The sequence below is a fragment of the Pseudophryne corroboree genome, chromosome 1 (genome assembly GCF_028390025.1).
Source record: "Pseudophryne corroboree isolate aPseCor3 chromosome 1, aPseCor3.hap2, whole genome shotgun sequence".
Classification (NCBI taxonomy): Eukaryota; Metazoa; Chordata; class Amphibia; order Anura; family Myobatrachidae; genus Pseudophryne; species Pseudophryne corroboree.
The window spans coordinates 1,213,724,327-1,213,747,627 of record NC_086444.1 but is presented as its reverse complement, the minus strand read 5'-3'; the positions used below and the strand labels follow the sequence as shown (position 1 = coordinate 1,213,747,627).

The 23,301-nt window shown below is 44.5% G+C and overlaps 1 long non-coding RNA gene across 1 annotated transcript in view; it reads right to left on the bottom strand.

Moving 5' to 3' along the window:
- LOC135024083 (uncharacterized) overlaps positions 1 to 19,013 on the bottom strand; it is a 67,692-nt gene extending 48,679 nt beyond the window's left edge. The window contains exon 1 of the long non-coding RNA XR_010220996.1: positions 18,849 to 19,013. This is a non-coding gene — a long non-coding RNA (uncharacterized LOC135024083). The remainder of the gene's footprint in view (positions 1 to 18,848) is intronic.
- Between the last annotated feature and the right edge of the window lie 4,288 nt (positions 19,014 to 23,301).

Sequence of the window (23,301 nt, the reverse complement as noted above, 5' to 3'; positions counted from 1 at the left end):
ACCAGAACCACTATCATGTCATAAATGTAAAAAAGTCGACAATGAGCTATGACATGATTTTATTAGCACCCATATTTACTGGAGACCTAACATTGTATAAAAAAAACTCCCTAAACACATTACATTAATATCCAGATGTGTTCTCTTAAAACTTTGCTCCATGAGCTACAAGTTGTGTTACACATAGTGATGAGCGGGTTCGGATCCTCGGGATCCGAACCCGCCCGAACTTCACCTTTTTTTACACGGGTCCGAGCGACTCGGATCCTCCCGCCTTGCTCGGTTAACACGAGCGCGCCCGAACGTCATCATCCCGCTGTCGGATTCTCGCGAGACTCGGATTCTATATAAGGAGCCGCGCGTCGCCGCCATTTTCACACGTGCATTGAGATTGATAGGGAGAGGACGTGGCTGGCGTCCTCTCCGTTATAGTAGAACACAGAGTGACTTAGTTAGTTATAATTGTGGGGAGGATTGGGGACGGGGAGCAGCTGTTAGGGAGTACAGTGCAGGGTTTTGATTATACCACCAGTGAGTTTAATCCTTTGTTTCTCTGCCTGAAAAAAACGCTCCACCATATCTGTGCTCACTCAGTGTGCTGCACTGCTGCATGATATATCTGTGCTGAGTGCACTGCTCTGCTCACACTGCCTAATTGTGGGGACTGGGGAGCAGTTATAGCAGGAGTACAGTGCACAGTTTTGCTGACAGTGACCACCAGTCCAGAATACGTTTGTCTGCCTGAAAAACACTCCTGTGTTTTTTTTTTTTCTTCATACTAGTTTAGCAGTCTGCTGACAGTGTCCACCAGGTCCGTTATACAGTATATTATATATATAAGCAGCAGTACGGTAGGCCACGGCTGTACCTACCTCTGTGTCGTCAGTGCACTCGTCGTCCATAAGTAATATAATACTATACTATCCATCCATCTACATTGTATACCTGTGGTGTTTTTTTTTTTCTTCATACTAGTTTAGCAGTCTGCTGACAGTGTCCACCAGGTCCGTTATACAGTATATTATATATATAAGCAGCAGTACGGTAGGCCACGGCTGTACCTACCTCTGTGTCGTCAGTGCACTCGTCGTCCATAAGTAATATAATACTATACTATCCATCCATCTACATTGTATACCTGTGGTGTTTTTTTTTCCTTCATACTAGTTTAGCAGTCTGCTGACAGTGTCCACCAGGTCCGTTATACAGTATATTATATATATAAGCAGCAGTACAGTAGGCCACGGCTGTACCTACCTCTGTGTCGTCAGTGCACTCGTCGTCCATAAGTAATATAATACTATACTATCCATCCATCTACATTGTATACCTGTGGTGTTTTTTTTTTTTTTCTTCATACTAGTTTAGCAGTCTGCTGACAGTGTCCACCAGGTCCGTTATACAGTATATTATATATATAAGCAGCAGTACGGTAGGCCACGGCTGTACCTACCTCTGTGTCGTCAGTGCACTCGTCGTCCATAAGTAATATAATACTATACTATCCATCCATCTACATTGTATACCTGTGGTGTTTTTTTTTTTCTTCATACTAGTTTAGCAGTCTGCTGACAGTGTCCACCAGGTCCGTTATACAGTATATTATATATATAAGCAGCAGTACGATAGGCCACGGCTGTACCTACCTCTGTGTCGTCAGTGCACTCGTCGTCCATAAGTAATATAATATTATACTATCCATCCATCTACATTGTATACCTGTGGTGTTTTTTTTTTTTCTTCATACTAGTTTAGCAGTCTGCTGATAGTGTCCACCAGGTCCGTTATTATTATTCTGTATATATTATATATATAGCAGTACGGTAGGCCACGGCTGTACCTACCTCTGTGTCGTCACTCGTCGTCCATAAGTATAAGTAATAATAGTATACTATCCACCCATCTACATTGTATACCTGTGGTGGCTTTTAGTTGTGCGCAAAATATGGAGAACAAAAATGTGGAGGTTAAAAAAATAGGGAAAGATCAAGATCCACTTCCACCTCGTGCTGAAGCTGCTGCCACTAGTCATGGCCGAGACGATGAAATGCCATCAACGTCGTCTGCCAAGGCCGATGCCCAATGTCATAGTACAGAGCATGTAAAATCCAAAACACAAAAGATCAGTAAAAAAATGACCCAAAAATCAAAATTAAAAGCGTCTGAGGAGAAGCGTAAACTTGGCAATATGCCATTTACAACACGGAGTGGCAAGGAACGGCTGAGGCCCTGGCCTATGTTCATGGCTAGTGGTTCAGCTTCACATGAGGATGGAAGCACTCATCCTCTCGCTAGAAAAAAGAAAAGACTTGCGGCAAAAGCAAAGCAAAGAACTGTGCGTTCTTCGAAATCCCAAATCCCAAAGGAGAGTCCAATTGTGTCGGTTGCGATGCCTGACCTTCCCAACACTGGACGGGAAGAGCTTGCGCCTTCCACCATTTGCACGCCCCCTGCAAGTGTTGAAAGGAGCACCCGCAGTCCAGTTCCTGATAGTGAAATTGAAGATGTCAGTGTTGAAGTACACCAGGATGAGGATGTGGGTGTTGCTGGCGCTGGGGAGGAAATTGACAAGGAGGATTCTGATGGTGAGGTGGTTTGTTTAAGTAAGGCACCCGGGGAGACACCTGTTGTCGTGGGAGGAATATGGCCATTGACATGCCTGGTGAAAATACCAAAAAAAAAATCAGCTCTTCAGTGTGGAAGTATTTCAACAGAAATGCGGACAACAGGTGTCAAGCCGTGTGTTGCCTTTGTCAAGCTGTAATAAGTAGGGGTAAGGACGTTAACCACCTCGGAACATCCTCCCTTATACGTCACCTGCAGCGCATTCATAATAAGTCAGTGACAAGTTCAAAAACTTTGGGCGACAGCGGAAGCAGTCCACTGACCACTAAATACCTTCCTCTTGTAACCAAGCTCGCGCAAACCACACCACCAACTCCCTCAGTGTCAATTTCCTCCTTATCCAGGAAAGCCAATAGTCCTGCAGGCCATGTCACTGTCAAGTCTGACGAGTCCTCTCCTGCCTGGGATTCCTCCGATGCATCCTTGAGTGTAATGCCTACTGCTGCTGGCGCTGCTGTTGTTGCTGCTGGGAGTCGATCGTCATCCGAGAGGGGAAGTCGGAAGACCACTTGTACTACTTCCAGTAAGCAATTGACTGTCCAACAGTCCTTTGCGAGGAAGATGAAATATCACAGCAGTCATCCTGCTGCAAAGCGGATAACTGAAGCCTTGACAACTATGTTGGTGTTAGACGTGCGTCCAGTATCCGCCGTTAGTTCACAGGGAACTAGCCAATTTCTTGAGGTAGTGTGCCCCCGTTACCAAATACCATCTAGGTTCCACTTCTAAAGGTAGGTGATACCGAGAATGTACACGGACGTCAGAAAAAGACTCACCAGTGTCCTAAAAAATGCAGTTGTACTCAATGTCCACTTAACCACGGACATGTGGACAAGTGGAGCAGGGCAGACTCAGGACTACATGACTGTGACAGCCCACTGGGTAGATGTATTGCCTCCCGCTGCAAGAACAGCAGTGGCGGCACCAGTAGCAGCATCTCGCAAACGCCAACTCGTTCCTAGGCAGGCTACGCTTTGTATCACTGCTTTCAAGAATACGCACACAGCTGACAACCTCTTACGGCAAATGAGGAAGATCATCGCAGAATGGCTTACCCCAATTGGACTCTCCTGGGGATTTGTGGCATCGGACAACGCCAGCAATATTGTGCGTGCATTACATCTGGGCAAATTCCAGCACGTCCCATGGTTTGCACATACCTTGAATTTGGTGATGCAGAATTATTTAAAAAATGACAGGGGCGTGCAAGAGAAGCTGTTGGTGGCCAGAAGAATTGCGGGCCACTTTCGGCGTACAGGCACCGCGTACAGAAGACTGGAGCACCACCAAAAAAACCTGAACCTGCCCTGCCATCATCTGAAGCAAGAGGTGGTAACGAGGTGGAATTCAACCCTCTATATGCTTCAGAGGATGGAGGAGCAGCAAAAGGCCATTCAAGCCTATGCATCTGCCCACGATATAGGCAAAGGAGGTGGAATGCACCTGTCTCAAGCGCAGTGGAGAATGATTTCAACGTTGTGCAAGGTTCTGCAACCCTTTGAACTTGCCACACGTGAAGTCAGTTCAGACACTGCCAGCCTGAGTCAGGTCATTCCCCTCATCAGGCTTTTGCAGAAGTAACTGGAGGCATTGAAGGAGGAGCTAAAACAGAGCGATTCCGCTAGGCATGTGGGACTTGTGGATGGAGCCCTTCATTCGCTTAACCAGGATTCACGTGTGGTCAATCTGTTGAAATCAGAGCACTACATTTTGGCCACCGTGCTCGATCCTAGATTTAAAACCTACGTTGGATCTCTCTTTCCGGCAGACACAAGTCTGCAGGGGTTCAAAGAACTGCTGGTGAGAAAATTGTCAAGTCAAGCGGAACGCGACCCGTCAACAGCTCCTCCTTCACATTCTCCCGCAACTGGGGGTGCGAGGAAAAGGCTACGTATTCCGAGCCCACCCGCTGGCGGTGATGCAGGGCAGTCTGGAGCGACTGCTGATGCTGACATCTGGTCCGGACTGAAGGACCTGCAATGATTACTGATATGTCGTCTACTGTCACTGCATATGATTCTCTCACCATTGAAAGAATGGTGGAGGATTATATGAGTGCCCGCATCCAAGTAGGCACGTCAGACAGTCCTTTCGTATACTGGCAGGAAAAAGAGGCAATTTGGAGGCCCTTGCAGAAACTGGCTTTATTCTACCTAAGTTGCCCTCCCTCCAGTGTGTACTCCGAAAGAGTGTTTAGTGCCGCCGCTCACTTTGTCAGCAATCGGCGTACGAGGTTACTTCCAGAAAATGTGGAGAAGATGTGTGGAGAAGATGATGTTCATTAAAATGTATTATAATCAATTCCTCCATGGAGACATTCACCAGCAGCAATTGCCTCCAGAAAGTACACGGGGATCTGAGATGGTGGATTCCAGTGGGGACGAATTAATAATCTGTGAGGAGGGGGATGTACACAGTGAAAGGGGTGATGAATCGGACGATGATGATGAGGTGGACATCTTGCCTCCGTAGAGCCAGTTTGTGCAAGGAGAGATTGATTGCTTCTTTTTTGGTGGGGGCCCAAACCAACCAGTCATTTCAGTCACAGTCGTGTGGCAGACCCTGTCGCTGAAATGATGGGTTCGTTAAAGTGTGCATGTCCTGTTTATACAACATAAGGGTGGGTGGGAGGGCCCAAGGACAATTCCATCTTGCACCTCTTTTTTCTTTCATTTTTCTTTGCGTCATATGCTGTTTGGGGAGTATTTTTTGGAAGGGCCATCCTGCCTGACACTGCAGTGCCACTCCTAGATGGGCCAGGTGTTTGTGTCGGCCACTTGTGTCGCTTAGCTTAGTCGTCACACAGCTACCTCATTGCGCCTCTTTTTTTCTTTGCGTCATGTGCTTTTTGGGGAGTATTTTTTGGAAGGGCCATCCTGCCTGACACTGCAGTGCCACTCCTAGATGGGCCAGGTGTTTGTGTCGGCCACTAGGGTCGCTTAGCTTAGTCGTCACACAGCTACCTCATTGCGCCTCTTTTTTTCTTTGCGTCATGTGCTGTTTGGGGAGTATTTTTTGGAAGGGCCATCCTGCCTGACACTGCAGTGCCACTCCTAGATGGGCCAGGTGTTTGTGTCGGCCACTTGTGTCGCTTAGCTTAGTCGTCACACAGCTACCTCATTGCGCCTCTTTTTTTCTTTGCGTCATGTGCTGTTTGGGGAGTATTTTTTGGAAGGGCCATCCTGCGTGACACTGCAGTGCCACTCCTAGATGGGCCAGGTGTTTGTTTCGGCCACTTGTGTCGCTTAGCTTAGCCATCCAGCGACCTCGGTGCAAATTTTAGGACTAAAAATAATATTGTCAGGTGTGAGGTGTTCAGAATAGACTGGAAATGAGTGGAAATTATGGTAATTGAGGTTAATAATACTATGGGATCAAAATGACCCCCAAATTCTATGATTTAAGCTGTTTTTTAGGGTTTTTGGAAAAAAAACACCCAAATCCAAAACACACCCGAATCCGACAAAAAAAATTCGGTGAGGTTTTGCCAAAACGCGTTCGAACCCAAAACACGGCCGCGGAACCGAACACAAAACCAAAACACAAAACCCAAAAAATTTCCGGTGCACATCACTCGTAAGTGCGTGATTTGGGGGGTATTTTGCATCTTTTGCTGCAAAATTGTATCTTAGACTCAATGTAATGTAAATGGATGCACAAACAGCTTCTGCTGATTAAAATGATAAGAGACATGCCTATATTTTGTGTGTAATAGTGGCTCTATCTGCATCCAAAATGTAGTGTTACATTGTTTTCCAGGAATAGGAATGTATAGCATTTTGTATGCAAATACAGTTGCAGTCACACAGAATATAGGCATGCTGCATATACTTTTAATCAGCAAAAGCTGCTTGTGCATCCTATTACATTACTGTGCATCTAAGATGCATTTTTGCGGCAAAAGATGCAAAAAAAAGATGCTCAGCGCTACCAAGTCCCGCCACGGAATGGCGCGACTTGGAAGGCTGTTTTGCATGACTGCAGCATAGCTGTAAGAGGACACATCTGTATATCTCACAAGCCCAACATCATATCAATATCCCCACATTTTGTTTATGCCTCAACAAGCCCCTATATTAACACCTAAACTGGCACAATCATACACAGTTTCCTCAAAAATAAAAAAATAAATAAGAATTCAGTTGGAGTATAGTGGAAAAAATGGAAAGTGAGAGCAGCAGAGAAGAGAGGAGAGGTGAGAAAGGGAAAACAATAGGAACATGAATTAACTACAGTAAATAACCAAGAGCTGTCAAGGTAGCAGGCATGGAGGGAGAAGCCAGGCAAAAAGAACTAAGGGGTCACAATATTTGAATGAGGTTGCTCCCATCTTTTAAAAATGGGTGCTCCTTAATTATTTATAACCAGGCTTTGGGAGATCTTCCCCCCTGCCTGAATTACAGTTCCTTTTTTTCTGCAGCGCAGGGAGTTAAGGTGTGCTGATCAGTGTAATCCAGATTTATCAAGCCTTGGAGAGTAATAAATTGCACTGTGATAAAGTACCAAAACTTTATTAATTCTATATTGAAAGATGGTTACCGGGACATGTTTCTTAAAATAGGATTTTAGTACCTACGGTAAATCCTTTTCTCTTAGTCCGTAGAGGATGCTGGGGACTCCAAAAGTACCATGGGGTATAGATGGATCCGCAGGAGCTTGGGCACACTATAAAGACTTAAACTATGTGTGAACTGGCTCCTCCCTCTATGCCCCTCCTCCAGACCTCAGTTAGAAAACTGTGTCCAGGAGAGATGGACATTTCGAGGAAAGAATTTATAACACAGTGAGTGTCATACCAGCTCACACCACGAACATACCGCAGAACGTGGCATTCAATAGAAAACCAGCCTACGGCATGAAAAATACACAGCCACATGCTGAGAGAACATTTAACACAACCTGTGTGTCAACACAACCAATAATAAGACACCACATGCCATGGCATGAACAACGTCAGCAACAGTCTGACAGAGAAGAAACACCACTAGAGTGTAACAAAAAGCAACAACTGCAGACACAGTACGCACTGGGACGGGCGCCCAGCATCCTCTACGGACTAAGAGAAAAGGATTTACTGGTAGGTACTAAAATCCTATTTTCTCATACGTCCTAGAGGATGCTGGGGACTCCAAAAGGACCATGAGGTCTATACCAAAGCTCCAGAACAGGCGGGAGAGTGCGGATGACTCTGCAGCACTGATTGAGCAAACAAAAGGTCCCCCTCAGACAGGGTATCAAACTTGTAGAGCATAGCAAAAGCGTTTGAACCCGACCAAATATCCACTCGGCAAAGTTGAACCGCCAAGACTCCACGGGCATCCGCCCAAGAAGAACCCATCTTCCCAGTAGAATGGACCTCCTCCAACCTCGGTGACGGCAATCCAGCCGTAGAAGGAACATGCCAAATAGCATCACAGATCCAGCGTGTAACAGACTGCATAACACAGTCACCCAAACCATGCTGGGAACATACCAGACAAACAGAACCACTGGTTCTCCAAACTGAGCCAGACTGGTGACCAAAATATTCAAATCCCTGGCTACATAGAGAGAAATTGAATCAGCTAATGCCTAAGTAACCACCGGCATCAAAATAGACCGATTTCTGAGAAACCCAGAAACCACTCTTGGCAGAACTACTAACCGAGTTCTCAAGTCCTCTCTATCCACATGAAAGATCAAACAAGGCTCTTGTGAGACAAAACCACCACTTCCGACACCCGCCTTGCGGATGTCAAAGCCAAGAGCACCACCCCTTTCCAAGAGAGAAATTTTTGTAAAGAAATTATTAGGCTACACTGCACAGAAATGGAGCCCAACTTTAAGCTCGCATCCACACCGGTTTGTAAAGTATGGATAAGAATGACCTAGCTGAAAGTCTTCCATAGGCCTTCCTGGATACACACCAAAAACCATAGTTACGCCAACTATGGTGGTAAAGCATAGCCGTTACTTCTTCTTAGTCTGAACAATTGAGGAAATGACTACACTGGGAACACCCTTTCAGATTAGGATATGGCATTCAACTGCCCCGACGTCAGACGCAGCCGCGGTAAGTCTTGAAACACGCCCTGATCTTGTTGTAACAGATCCTCACGTAGAGGAAGAGGGCAGGACTCCTCTGTGAGTAAATCATGAAAAACTGGATAGCAAACCCTCCTTGGCTAGACCAGATCCAAGAGGATCGCCTGAACAGTTTTTCATCTCCCGTTTATCACAATCAGAAAAAGTGAAAGCGGAGAGACCACATAGACCGACTAAAAACACCCACAGTGACACGAGGATGTCCACTGCTATAGCTTGAGCGACCCTTAACCTGGAACAATATCCCTGAGGCCTCTCGTTGAGGCAAGACGTCAACAAATCCAATTGTGACATTCCTCAAAGACTTGTAATGTCTGTGAAAACTATTCGATGATGACTGAATTTCTCCCAGCATATGAAATCTAGTTCTCAGTAGTTCACCTCCGGAACGAAGACTGCTAATATAGAATTTACCAGACTTTCCACCCAAAGGCAAAACTGTGCATCTTCTGCCATTGCCGCTCTTCTCCTTGCTCCGCCATAGCGGCTTACTTACGCCACTGCAGACAAGTCGTCTAGCAGAACTAACTCGGACAGAACACAAAGAATACAGTTGTCGAAACTAACTCTTAATTCAAAAAAGCTTATAGCAGACAAGCTTTCCACCTTGACTTTATCCCCTGGAAACACGTCCCTTGCAAGTACTGCTCCCCCGTCTCGGAGATCTGTATGCACGGACACCAGGATCTACACCCAGAACCCGAACCTTCATCCCTCTAGAGGGAGAGAACCAAGCCGACACCACAGGAACGATGTCCTGGCCGTTATGATTATATTCAGGTGCATGTGCAGGTGAGACCCGGACCACATTTCCAACTGGTCTCTTGAAAGCCACTCTAGCATTAGACCCGCTCACCAAAAAAGGACTCTCAGGCCGCACCCAACCGGTTTAGTAACGGAACCCATTGATGAAGCGTCACAGTAAAGCCAATCCAGCTTTGGATCATCAGACCTCTTTTCATATGGAAAAATACCGAACCTTAACTGGTCATTAGCTACTCTGAAACCCACCTCCGACGTCTGTGTCGTTGGAAATCACAGCCAATCCCTGTGTCGAAGAACAGTCAGAGAGAAACAACGATGTGACCCTTTATACAGAGACAACCGGACAATGTCCTGAACCTGATGCACCTCTGTATAGCGTTGCATACTATCTTCCCTTCCATAGTGGAATGGCAAGAACTATTAGAAAAACAGTAAGGGGAAACAACCGTAACTCAGAATGTTCCCCTTTGGATTCTATAAATAACCCACAGGTCCTAGTCTATTCCTGGACCAACTAAAAATTAATAGACGAGTGCCCATCGGAGTGGGGACCAGCCTGATAGACTCAGTGACCAGTGGTGGATGTGTAGGAAACATAAAACGACATCCACTACTGCAAACCCGACAAGGCTGCAGAACTCTTACCTTTTCACCTTCCACTGTCTGCACAGAAAAGGAAAAAAAAAGAACGGTATCGAACAGGTTAAAACGACAGCATCCCACAAAAGAATGCGTCACAAACCATTGTGAAGGAGGCTAACTCACGAAGTTAGACTTACCAGTGGTATCCACCGAGATTGCCCGGAGACATCCTCAGCATTTTTCCGGTCACACCTCCTGCTGTCACGTGGCAGCCTGCTGTAATGTTATAAGATAGAATCAACATAGGCAAGCCTACCCACTCTGGGTAGGGTAATTCTATTGGATGCCTACCCGAATACAACATTCCCTCAAGTGCATACAGTGCAAATAAGGTCCATGTATAGAAATAAAATTTTACTTAGCTGCCTGTGTATGATCCTTTGCGACCGGGCTCTGCGTTGACCAGGAGTTGACTGTCATCATTTTCTCTCCGCGTTGTGAAGAGAATAATATTCGGACTCCTTGAGAGGATCGAAAACCAACTCATCATGGCCAATCTAGAGCTTAATCAACAGAGCGACCAGCACATGAGAAGAATACCATTATATCAGCATTCATGGATATACATCATGTAATACACAATAAACACATATATCCTAACCATGCATATATAAACCTATATCTACATATATACACATATAGATATAACCTATGCGCAAGTGGATTGTCCAGACCTGTCAAGTCCCTAGTGACAGTAATGTGTTGTGAATGTGTATGACCGTGTACTAACATGCCCCAGATGTGGATCTACCAGGAACGTTATGGTCGACAGAAACTTAGTAAATGTCGACAGCAAGGAATAGTAAGCGGGCAAAAAATAATAATAATCTTAGAACCCTGAGGGGTCTGAGGGAAGGATACAAATACAATTTTGATAACACTCCCCCCACATATACCTATAAATATATATATATATATATATATATATACAGGTACAAGGCAATAACAGCCTGATATTTTTTTTACCCAGGAAATACCATTGATGCCGACAGGGCATCTGCAAACAACTGTATCTCCCCTATCGTGTTTACTGTTTCAAGCACACAAACACCCATTTGCTAATACTTAATTTTCTGAATCAAGTACCGCCATACGCTGGTGAAGCGGACAGTTATCCCCACAGCAGCTTGTGTCAAAGCCCTCACACCTGTCGACATATGTCGATGAACCAATAGTGGGTACAAACAGGGAAACAGTGAAGTTATGTAATACAAGAGTGATTATGCGTCCATTATCAAACCATAATGCTATATGGCACCCATATAGCATTAAAAACCCTGTGCCCCCCTCCATCTTACTATCCAGCAAGTCCTGGCGGGGATCTGGGGAAAATGGCGCTGACACCTCTGTGAGGGCTTAAGCTCTGCCCCTTCCCGGCGCGCTTAAGCCCGCATAAAGTATAAATATATAAAAACCCAAATTGAGCTGGGGGACCCATATACCGGGATTAATCCCCTGTATATACCCCCTATGTGCCAAACGCAGCCCAGGGCGCCCTACCCTGCGCCCCACACCCACGGAAGCCGTTGGTGTGTGGGAGCGATGGAGCGCAGCGTGCACGCTGTGGTACCCTGGCGGGGTGAAGACACCTGGAGTCCGGGTATGTTCCCCCGCCCGGGTTCATTCCTAAAATGCTGCCCAGGGTGCTACCCCCCAGCGCCCTGCAGCCTGCAGGCCAATGGAGTGCGGGAGCAGGGAGCGCAGCGCTACCGCTGCTGCTCCCTCCTTCTCGCGGCACACTGGCAGGGTGAACATACCCGGTGTTCGGGCACCAAAGCATGTCTCCCCACCAGAAATCTAAATAATATATATATATTTATGCTGCCCAGGGCGCTCCCCCCCCAGCACCCTGCACCCTGCAGACCGATGGTGTGTGTGTGGGAGCAGGGAGAGCAGCGCTACCGCTGTTGCTCCCCCCTGCGGCACACTGGCGGTGTGAACATACCCGGTGCCCGGGCACCTAAATATGTCCCCCTGCCAGCGTTTTAGACTTTCAGCAACATGCCCCCAGGGCGCTCCCCCCCAGCGTCCTGCACCCTTCCAGAGACGTTGGTGTGTGGGAGCATGGAGCGCAGCGCTACCGCTGCTGTTACCTCCGTTACTGAAGTCTTCTGCCATCACTGAAGTCTTCTTTCTTCCAATACTCACCTGGCTTCTTTCTTCTGGCTTCTGTGAGGGGATTGACGGCGCGGCTCCGGGAACAAGCAGCTAGGCGCACCAAGTGATCGAACCCTCTGGAGCTAATGGTGTCCAGTAGCCGAGAAGCAGAGCCCTTAAACTAAGATGAAGTACGTCCTGCTTCTCTCCCCTCACTCCCACTCTGCAGGGAGCCTGTAGCCTGCAGGTCTGCCTGAAAATAACAAACCTAACATAAGTCTTTCAGAGAAACTCAGGAGAGCTCCCCTAGTGTGTGACCCATCACTCCTGGGCACAAAGTCTAACTGAGGTCTGAAGGAGGGGCATAGAGGGAGGAGCCAGTTCACACCCAGTTTAAGTCTATATAGTGTGCCCAAGCTCCTGCGGATCCCATGGTCCTTTTGGAGTCCCCAGCATCCTCTAGGACGTATGAGAAAATTAGAGATGTGTGGTGGGCAATTTTCATGTTTTGTGTTTTGGTTATATGGTCCTAGTTTCATGATCATGTTTTGGATCTGGATTGGTTTTGCCAAAACCACCCTTTCGTGTTTTGGTTTTGGATTATTTTTGAAAAAAACATAAAAACAACTAAAATCACAGGATTTGGGGGCGATTTTGATCCTACGGTATTATTAAGCCAGTTTATTCTGAACACTGAACACCTCACAATATTGCTTTTTGGCCAAAAGGCTGCACCGAGGTGGCTGCATGACTAAGCTAAGCAACACACGTGGGCGGCACAAACACCTGGCCCATCTAGGGTTGGCACTACAGTGGCAGACAGGATGGCACTTAAACTTGTCCTCAAACAGCACATCATGCAAAGAAGTAAAACCGGTGCAATGAGGTAGCTTTATGACTAAGCTAAGTGACACAAGTGTACGGCACAAACACCTGGCCAATCTAGGAGTGTCACTGCAGTGGCAGACAGGATGGCACTTAAAAAAAACTATTCCCTAAACAGCACATTACACAAAGAAGTAAAAGAGGTGCAATGAGGTAGCTGTATGACTAAGTTAAGCAACACAAGTGTGCGGCACAAACACCTGGTCTTTGCAACAGGATGACTGCTGTCATATTTCATCTTCCTTGGAAAGGACTGTTGGACAGTCATTTGCTTAGTTGAAGTAGTACAAGTGGTCTTCCTACTTCCCCTCTGGGATGATTGACTCCCAGCAGCAACAACATCAGCGGCAGCAGCAGGAGGAAGTGGTTCTTGATCTTTCCCTATTTTATCCTCCAAATTTTTGTTCTCCATTAATTTCCTGGAGTTATATAACAAAACGCAGCAAAGGAGAGCGTATCTCTATACCACAACCCCTTTATTTGGAGAAAATAATATACAGCATTGGACATCTCCACTTAACTTATATTGCAGTACCACTTGACTGGATTTATACTCTAGTACCACTGGATTTATATGGCAGTACCACTGAACATATACGGCACTATCACTGGATTTATACGGCAGTATCACTGGACTGGATTTATACGCCAGTACCACTAAATTTATATGCCAGTACCACTGGACATATATGACAGTATCACTGGAATTATACGTCAGTACCACTGAACTTATACGGCAGTATTTACTGGACTGGATTTATATGGCAGTATCACTGGAATTATACGGCAGTACCACTGGACTGGATTTATATGGCAGTACCACTGGACTTATACGCCAGTACCACTGGAATTATACGGTAGTATCACTGGACTTATACGGCAGTATCATTGGACTAGATTTATATGGCAGTAACACTGGACATATACTGCAGTACCACTGGACATATACGGCAGTATCACTGGACATATATGGCAGTATAACTGGACTGGATTTTTATACACCAGTACCACTGGATTTATATGGCAGTACCACTGGACATATACGGCAGTATCATTGGAATTATACGGCAGTACCACTGAACATATACAGTAGTACCACTGGACTGGATTTATACGGCAGTACTACTGGACATATACGGCAGTACCACTGGACATATATGGCAGTATCACTAGACATATACGGCAGTATCACTGGACCGGATTTATATGGCAGTACCACTGGATTTATATGGCAGTACCACTGGACATATATGGCAGTATCACTGGAATTATATTGCAGTACCACTGGACCAGTGGCGTAAGTTCGTCACAGTCGCCCGGAGGCAAGAGAAAAATTAGTGCCCCCCTATTTCCTATATTAAGATAAATGTGTGTGTGTGTGTGTGTGTGTGTGTGTGTGTGTGTGTGTGTGTGTGTGTGTGTGGAGTGTTCTGAAAAAATGTATATACTGTATTTATACATTTGATTGTCTTTTATTTTAAATCACACATTTCTTAGCAGTCATACCCAGGATTAGAACCCATGACCTGTTACACTAACAGCAGACACTTTACTGATGGAGTTATTTGCTCCTGTAGAGGAAGCATGAGAATTCTAACTATGTGAAGTTACGTGTAATTGTCAGAGATGTAACTTCATATAGTTAGAATTCTCATATTTCCTATACAGGAGCAAACCGCTTCATCAGTAAGGTGTCTGCTTCCAGTGTAATAGGTCGTGGTTTCTAATCCTGGGTATGACACTTGTAAAATGTGTATAATCAGTATAATAAAGAGGGTGTGATTTGTAAGGTGCAGGGACCAGTGAGGAAGTCTGCCACTGAAAAGACAGCGACAGCTATCAATGAACTTAATTCAATGGTGTCACAGAATGGGAGGAGAGGTGCCCCCCTTCAGAGCTGGAGCCCAGCGGCAGATGACTCCGTTGCCTCCCAGAGTTCTGCCTCTGCACTGGACATATATGGTAGTATCACTGGATTTATACGGCAGTACCACTGGACATATATGACAGTATCACTGGACTTATACGGCAGTATCACTGGACATATATACGTCAGTATTACTGAACTGGATTTATATTGTAGTACCACTGGACTTATATGTCAGTACCACTGGAAATATACACGGCAGTAACACTGGACATATACTTCAGTATCACTGGACTGGAATTATATGCCAGTACCACTGGAATTATACTGCAGTACCACTGGAATTATACTGCAGTACCACTGAACATATACGGCAGTATCACTGGAATTATATGGCAGTACCACTGGATATATACGGTAATATCACTGGATTTATATGACAGTACCACTGGACATATACGGCAGTATCACTGGACTTATACGTCAATATCATTGGACATACACGGCAGTGTCACTGGACATATACGGCAGTATTACTGGACATTTACGACAGTACCACTGGACTTATAGAGCAGCACAGGAACACCACCACTGGACTGATGCAGGACAACACAGCACCACTAGACTGGACTTATACAGCAGCACTGGACATATGGCAGCAGAGGACACCACCACTGTGACTGGACTGATGCAGCACAAGACACCACCACTGGACTGATGCAGCATAAGACAGCACCACTGCACTGGATAATTTATACAGCTACACTGGACATATGGCAGCATAGGACACCACCACTGTGACTGCACTATTGCAGCATAAGACATTACACTGGACTGAGCAGCACAAGACAGCACTGGATTCGCCACCCCACTTTCCCTCCCACACAGACACTGTGGACGGAGACACATCTTCTAGTTACACTCTCCAATGCCAGAGTGAATATGGCGGTGATGCGCGGCTCCTTATATGGAATCAAAAACCCACGAGAATCCGACAACAGGATGATGACGTTTTATCTCGTTCTGGTTTCCAAGTCAGGCGGGAAAACCCGAGCTGGGCTCGGATCCTGGCTCGGGTAGTGAATTTCGTGGGGGTTCGGTTCTCAGAGAACCAAACCCACTCATCTCTACTTAAAACCAGCAGAATAAAGATAAATATAATCAGAAAAGTGCACAAAATAAAAAGTGCTGGAAAAGATCTGATTGCTGAATATTGTTGTATGACAGTCCTGTATGTGTATCAAACATAGGAAACAAACGACTGTAAACCACAGATTAGGTGCCAGTGAGATGCAGCCTCACATGCTCTATCGGACTGCCCATTATAATGAAATAGCATGTGATACAGTTGTTACTGACTTTCCTGGTAATAAGAATGACTACAATTTTATTGTCCTAGGAGCTACAATTGTGAACCCATATTGAAATGAATAACAGTTTGGCATTAATGAAAGTTTCTTATATAATAGTGGGGGAATAAAAAAACTCTATTAAAGTGAACATTAAAGGAAAGAGTAACATTTTTTTTTCTTTTGCACACTTTTCTATCTATTTTATATCTCATTGGTGCGTACTGTACTGTATGTATCAGACCTTGGAGAAAGATAAACTTGAGAGAGATAAAGTACCAACAATTCAGCTACAAGCTGTGTTTAAAAATCATAGTAAATTTAATTTATAAACACAGCCTGTAAAATAATAGTATCTGATTGATAAGTAATTTATCTCTGTTCTCTTTCTCTCTCTCATAGGGATAAATCAATTATCAGCAAAATCGCTGCAAATTACAGCAATTGCCTTTTTTGACATTTCTGTGTCTTTTTGCCACAAAAATAGACTTTCCACATGCACGCTCCTACGATTCTCCGTATTCAAATGAGCGAAAACAGGATTACCGCAAAAATTGGTGCCGAAAGTGAAAAGTGAAAGATGGGTGAATCTATCTGTACCCCCCCCCCCCAAAAAAAAAAAAAAAAAAAAAGCGAAACTAACTACGGATAACAGTTTAAAAGTTTAGAATTGGTTATAATAAATGTATTTTTGGTACTTAAATTGGGTGAAATGGCTGTTATATGCATTTCTTTTAATTGTAAAAAAGTATAAAAAGATATTTTTTTCAGCAAAAGAAGTGCCAAAATTAAACTTGGGGTACATAAAATGGGTATAAGTATATATTTGGTTCATTTTAGGGGTTTTCTTAAAAAAATGTGGAAAGAAACCAATTACTCCCACCTGCAAGTCTAAAAACACTTATCCCACTCATAAATCACCAATATACCTGTCCCATACCTTGTACCCCAATTTCCATAATTTTGCACTTTATCACCCCAAAAATGACATGTCATTACTGACCAATTAAAAAAGTGCCTAATTAGTCATTCATGGGGTTGTCCCAGCGGTTCAGAACCGAATCCTGACATTTTTAACTTAAAATAGTGATTTTCCCAAGTTAATCACATGCTCAGAGGTGGTGAATTAAAATGTGTGGTAAAATTACCATGAAAAGTTTTCACGGACAATTGAATAGGCGCTTTCACAAATGTATTAAATCTTCCTATATATTTGCATTTTTACCACAAAAACAAGTTTTTACCTCTAATTGAATTCCCCCTAAGGTTTCGTAGATCATCTGCTGTCTATTAGGGGGTCTTGTTTCCTTGAGCACATGTTGGGCGGGATGTACTAAAGCAAAAATGCGGTAAAACCCCCGAAAACGGGGGTTTTACCGCATTTTCATATTTACTAAGACCCTACCGCAGCGTTTTCGGCGTCCAGGGTTTCGCCATCTCTGGATGGCGAAACCCTATAGAAGCCTATGGGCTTCTTTTCGCCGACCGCCGCAACCCGCCGACACCGTCGACCCCCGCCGCAGACGCCGACCCCCCTTCCCCCTGGCTTACCTTCCTCCAGGCTGCCCTGGACCCGGAAGGTAGTGTCCTCCTCCCCCTAGCAACGCAGCCGGACGTCCTTCCGGCTGCAGGGGGGAGGAGGAGGTGCCGGGGGCAGCCTGCTGCTGCTTCCCGGCATCTAGCCAGTGTGGGGACCCCGGGGAGGTGTCGGAGACCCCCCGCAGACCACCTAACAGGTATCGCGGGGGGCCTCCGTCACCGCATCGCGATGTTGATCGCATATGTTAGTACATATGCGATCAACATCGCTGCGGTAACCGGCGAGGGGCGGCAATGTATGTTAATACATCCCGCCCGTTATGAGATAGTTAAGCATTCAGATTATTAAATATATACAGTATCTAGTGCATTTATTTGAAAAATAATTTTTGTCACTACAAACCTAATTTTTCAATCAGAGGCACATAGACACACTGCAGCCAGATAGTCAGGAATCAGTTACCCTATTACTATGTTACGGAACATGAAGGAAAATGTACACAGACACTGGGGATTGGGCAGGTAATATTATCCACAGATTGGGACCTGATCAGATTTCAGCAAAGTGACAAGCCACGCTAATCACTGTAATTGGTAGTAGAGGGAAATACTGTATATTAGATTACTGGAAATCAATAATCTTTTAGCATTTAATTGTGTTTATTTACTAAATGATTTCATGCTTACATTGAATGCTGTCTACTTCATTCGTTATAAAACATTTCTGTTGGTGCTTAAGGATTATAAGAAATTATATATTGAAGCAAAAAATTTGTAGCAGCAGATGTACAGAGAAGAATAGATCACAGTAGTGATAAAAGCCTGCTTTATACGGAATACGATCAACACCGTGAATTAGGAATAAGCATCTAAATGAAAATATCCTGCAGATATTTCAATAAAAACTATAAACAGACCCTGTGCAAAAGAGAGACAGTGATTCTTGACTAAAATGTCCTTGTAACATCTACTATACGTATATATTCCCTCCATACCTTATTGAAAATATCCTTGAATTTCAGGTGAATTTCTCTTCAATAATGATATCTTCTTCCTGAGAGTATTTATGCTTTAATGTATATTCCTTTGTAATACGCAACATCCTGGTCTGTAGTTCTGTGTTCCAAATCTACAGTGTTACACACAGGACCAACATCAAAAACAAAGTGAATAAAAGATCAGACTCATTGTTATAGAAACACAGGTGCATATGAAAGGATATTTCATCTCGTTCCAAGCACAGCAGAGATGTCACATGTAATATTCAGGGCATGTTCGGATTGGCTTATATTCATTGTAAATGAGTATTTTGACATAAACTAAAAAAATAGAATTGTTTAAATAGAACTTTAAATATTGCATTAAAAACAGATGCAACAGAAGGGGCCACTATACATAGATGTTAGTTTGTGGTTTTTCATAGTACAATGTAATCACTATCTAACATATAAATTCATGGATGGTTTAAGATGGAACTAAAGTTACATTTCAAAAAAATAAATACATAAAACACATTTTCAGTGATAGTGACCACTAAATATCTGGACCTAAACAATATATTTTAATCAGTGGTGCAAGTAGAAAAAAATTCTTAGTGGTACTGTGTGTGCACCGAAAAATGGGTGTGGCCACATGACGTCGTGTCCAATGAAAATGGGGGGCATGATACACATATGGGGGAGGCGTGATACACATATGCCCCCAAAGTACAGTGCCAGATACGCATATGCCCCCAATCAGTGCAGTAACTACGTGTGTACCAGGTGTGCCTGACACACAGCGCAGTCACCCTGAGGGTGCAACGGCCCCCATTCCCTAAAGTCAGTGGCTTGTAATGAGTCAAGTTGACTCATTACAAGCCGCCTGTGCCGGAGGAGGAGAGGAGCAGCGGAGAAGAAAGAGGAGGGAGGGAGCCGCAGAAGCACTATGTGATTGGGGGTGGCGCCGCTGCAGCAGTCCCTCTCCTTCTACATAGGCTGGCCAGTGCTGCTGTTTATGCTGGGATGTGCTTCCCTCATCCCAGCATTCACAGCGGTGGCGGCCAGCCAATGCAGAAGGAAAGGGATAACTGCAGCGGCTCCGCCGCCAATTACAGTGCACTGCTGCGGCTCCCTCCTCCTCCTCCCTCCTCTTCCTTTTCCCCTGCCCCCGAAGCTGCCAGCACCAAGGAGCCTGACTGCCTGAGCCAACGGAGAGATGGTAAGTATCATCTATTCTATCTGTCTGTCTGTCTGTCTGTCTGTCTATCTATTTATTGGTCTGTCCACCTAATGCGTAACAAGAGGATGCTGTCTACCGTAATGTGTAAAAAGGGGATGCTGTTTGCCGTAATGTGTAAAAAGGGGAATCTGTCTGCTGTAATGTGTAAAAGGGTCTCTACCTGGTGTAGTGGCGCTACTGTGTGGCGTAATTTGAATAATGAAGACAACTATAATATGTAATATGAATTGGTATTATTTTGTGGTCACACCCCTTTCCCATGAAGCCACACCCCTATATTTTTTGTGTGCACCTGTGGTGCGCACTGCCCCTGTTTTACATAAGGGGGCACCAATGCCCTATCTTTCACACAGCGCTAAAATGTCTAGTTACAGCACTGCCCGCAATAGTGACAAATACACATATAACATCAAAAGTGCAATGCCAGATACACATATAATCCCAATAGTGGCAGATATACATATGCCTCCAGTAGTGCAACTCACCGTTGCTGCTGCCTGGTGATGGCTCTGCAGTGTCACTGTGTCGGGGAGAGGAGAGCGCAGCATGCGGCTCTCCTCTCCTGCCCAGTAAATCTGGTCTCTCTTCTCTTACTTCGGCGGCAGTGGCGGCTTATATCACAATCAACGTTTTATTGTGATACACGCTGCCACTGCTGCTAAAGGAAAAAAAGAGATACAGAAACTGACTGGGCAGGAGAGGAGAGCCGCATGCTGTGCTCCCCTCTCCCAGACACAGTGTCTGCAAGGTGGCAGCCCAGCGGTACAGCATACGGGCTGCCAATTTTTTACCATTATGCAGTACTGCCCCGTACTGCCATTTTTGTAGCACTGGGGTTAATTGATAAAAGGCAACATAAGGGCAAAAAGGACTGACCTACACATGCAAAATTAGCCCATATACATTTACATATTATTTATTAACAATTTCTTATATAACGCAGCATATTCCGTTGCACTTAGCAATTGGAACAACATTAATGGAACAAAACTAGGTAAAAACAGAGAAACAAAGAGGTAGGAAGGCCCTGCTTGCAAGCTTACTATCTATGCAATACTACTGGGGTAAACTATCACACTCAGTGCCAGATTAAGGTACACATGGGCCTGGAGCAGAAATTCATGGAGGGCCTATTGTGTCCCACTGCAATTGGTGTGGCCAATACTGTGAGGGTGTGACTATTATGGGGTGGCACCCATGTAACATTGCATAGAACAGGGAGGGCTTTAAAAGCTTGAGCCATATAAAATACCTGGGAGTGGGACCAAACTAATAATGTAGGGCGGTCAGGGGGAGTGTGTTGATTATACAGTGGGGTTTGTATGGGCTGTGGTTAGGATGACGGCAGCTGGCAGCTTGTGACAAGAAAAGGTTTTACCTGTCACCACTGTTAGTCTCCTTGGGCCTATTTTCATGGGGAGGCATGGAGCTGCAATCTCCAACCGCCCGATTGGTAATCCAGCCCTGATCACACTGTCAAACTAAACATATTTGTCTGCATTAAAAATACTGCATTATCTAACTAGCAGATGTTTATGCCATCTAGTGGTGTCGAGAAATACGCAACTCAGAATATAAAAATATAATGCCCAAGGCTGGAAGAATGTGGAAATATTAAAAGATTCATTTCAGGAAGGAAAGGTATGTAAAAATATAGAAGAATTCATAAAGCATCATACATAAAGGCATAAAAATATATTTAACTATATTTTGTTATGAATATATATGGTCACAAATGTTATTAATGTACTATAGATTTGTCAGCAGGTATAGACTGTGTAAACAAATACCAGAAGGAAATATCCCCCTTGAGTTGATTCAAAACTGGAGGCAAAGTCATGGCTTTAGGCATTTTATCGAGGCCATATAACCAATGGACAATTTGAAGATAGGAATAGTGGGTCATATCCTGAATCACATAGGCTGACCGAAGATGGGAGAAAGGTAATAACATATTACTAGAGAAAAGATTGCTAAGGGTGGAAACACCCTCCTAGAGATCCACAAATAAACAAGTATGTGGGGAATCAGAGAATCCAGCGCCTTAAGAGATAAGTTTCTAGAGGGCAATCCCCAGTCTGCTTCGGAGATGACATTAGTGTCTCAGACCTGCAGAGCATCCACATTGGCCAAAATGCAAAACTTAGGGAGGTAATGGGTCAATTTCAGGAGCCACAGCAGGTCAACAATGGGGAGTCCCATTAGGAAATGGAGCTCCAGATCTGCCCAAGGCTTAAGGGGACAAATACTAAGCAGTGATAAGAGTGGAGAAGTGAGCCAGTGGAGAGTTGCCCCATAAACCAATCAGCAGCTCTGTATAATTTTATAGTATGCAAATTATAGATGTCACTTCAGTGCTGATTGGTTGCCATGGGCAACTTCTCCACTTGCTCACTTCTCAGATCTTATCACTGCTTAGTAAATGTCCTCCTTAGTACCAGAGGGCAGGAATCAAGTGCGTATTTGAGCTAAAAGACAAGCTGATTGGCAGAGGTGAAGGGCAGGGAGTTAAAGCCCACCAAACCGTGTTGGCAAAATCAACTTATGTGTCGCCAATCTTGGGGTCTTACTTTTACAAATATTGGAGACCATAAGCTTCATAAAAAATAGCAGATAGAAAAGAGGTAAAGGATAGTCCTAAACAGATACATTAGTTTAGTAAGCAATATAATTTTCAAGTCAGCTTTGGGGCCCAGCCAAGAGATCTCATAGGAAGTCAAAGAAGTAACAAGTGTAAACAAATGTGTAAGCAGGGGGTATAAGTTAACTTCAAAAACATTTTTGACATGAGGTGGGACATGAACCAATAGGTAAGTGAGAGATGTGGTCTTCCAGGTATAAGGGAAAGAGTGTTTGTGAAGGGACATGGAGGATGGAGAAAAATTAATTGGAAATGTGTCTGATTTAGAGGTATTGAGTTTATCATAAGAGGCCACACTTAAATCATCTAAAATGTTATGTAAAGAAGGTAAGGAGGTCAAAGGCTTGGTGACAAAGAGTAGGACGTCATCAGAAAATAAACATAATTTATGTAGGTCACTGGTAATGGGGTAACCAGGAAATTCTGTGGAGAGTCTAATCCTTTGAGCCAAGGGTTCCATAACTGACACAAAAATCAAACAGGAGAGGGGACAACTTTGTCTGGGGCCAATGAAAATAAGAAATGTGTTGGAGAGAAAGCCATTGCTAAAGACCGGTGCTGAGGGTTGTTGATAAGGGGCCAATATT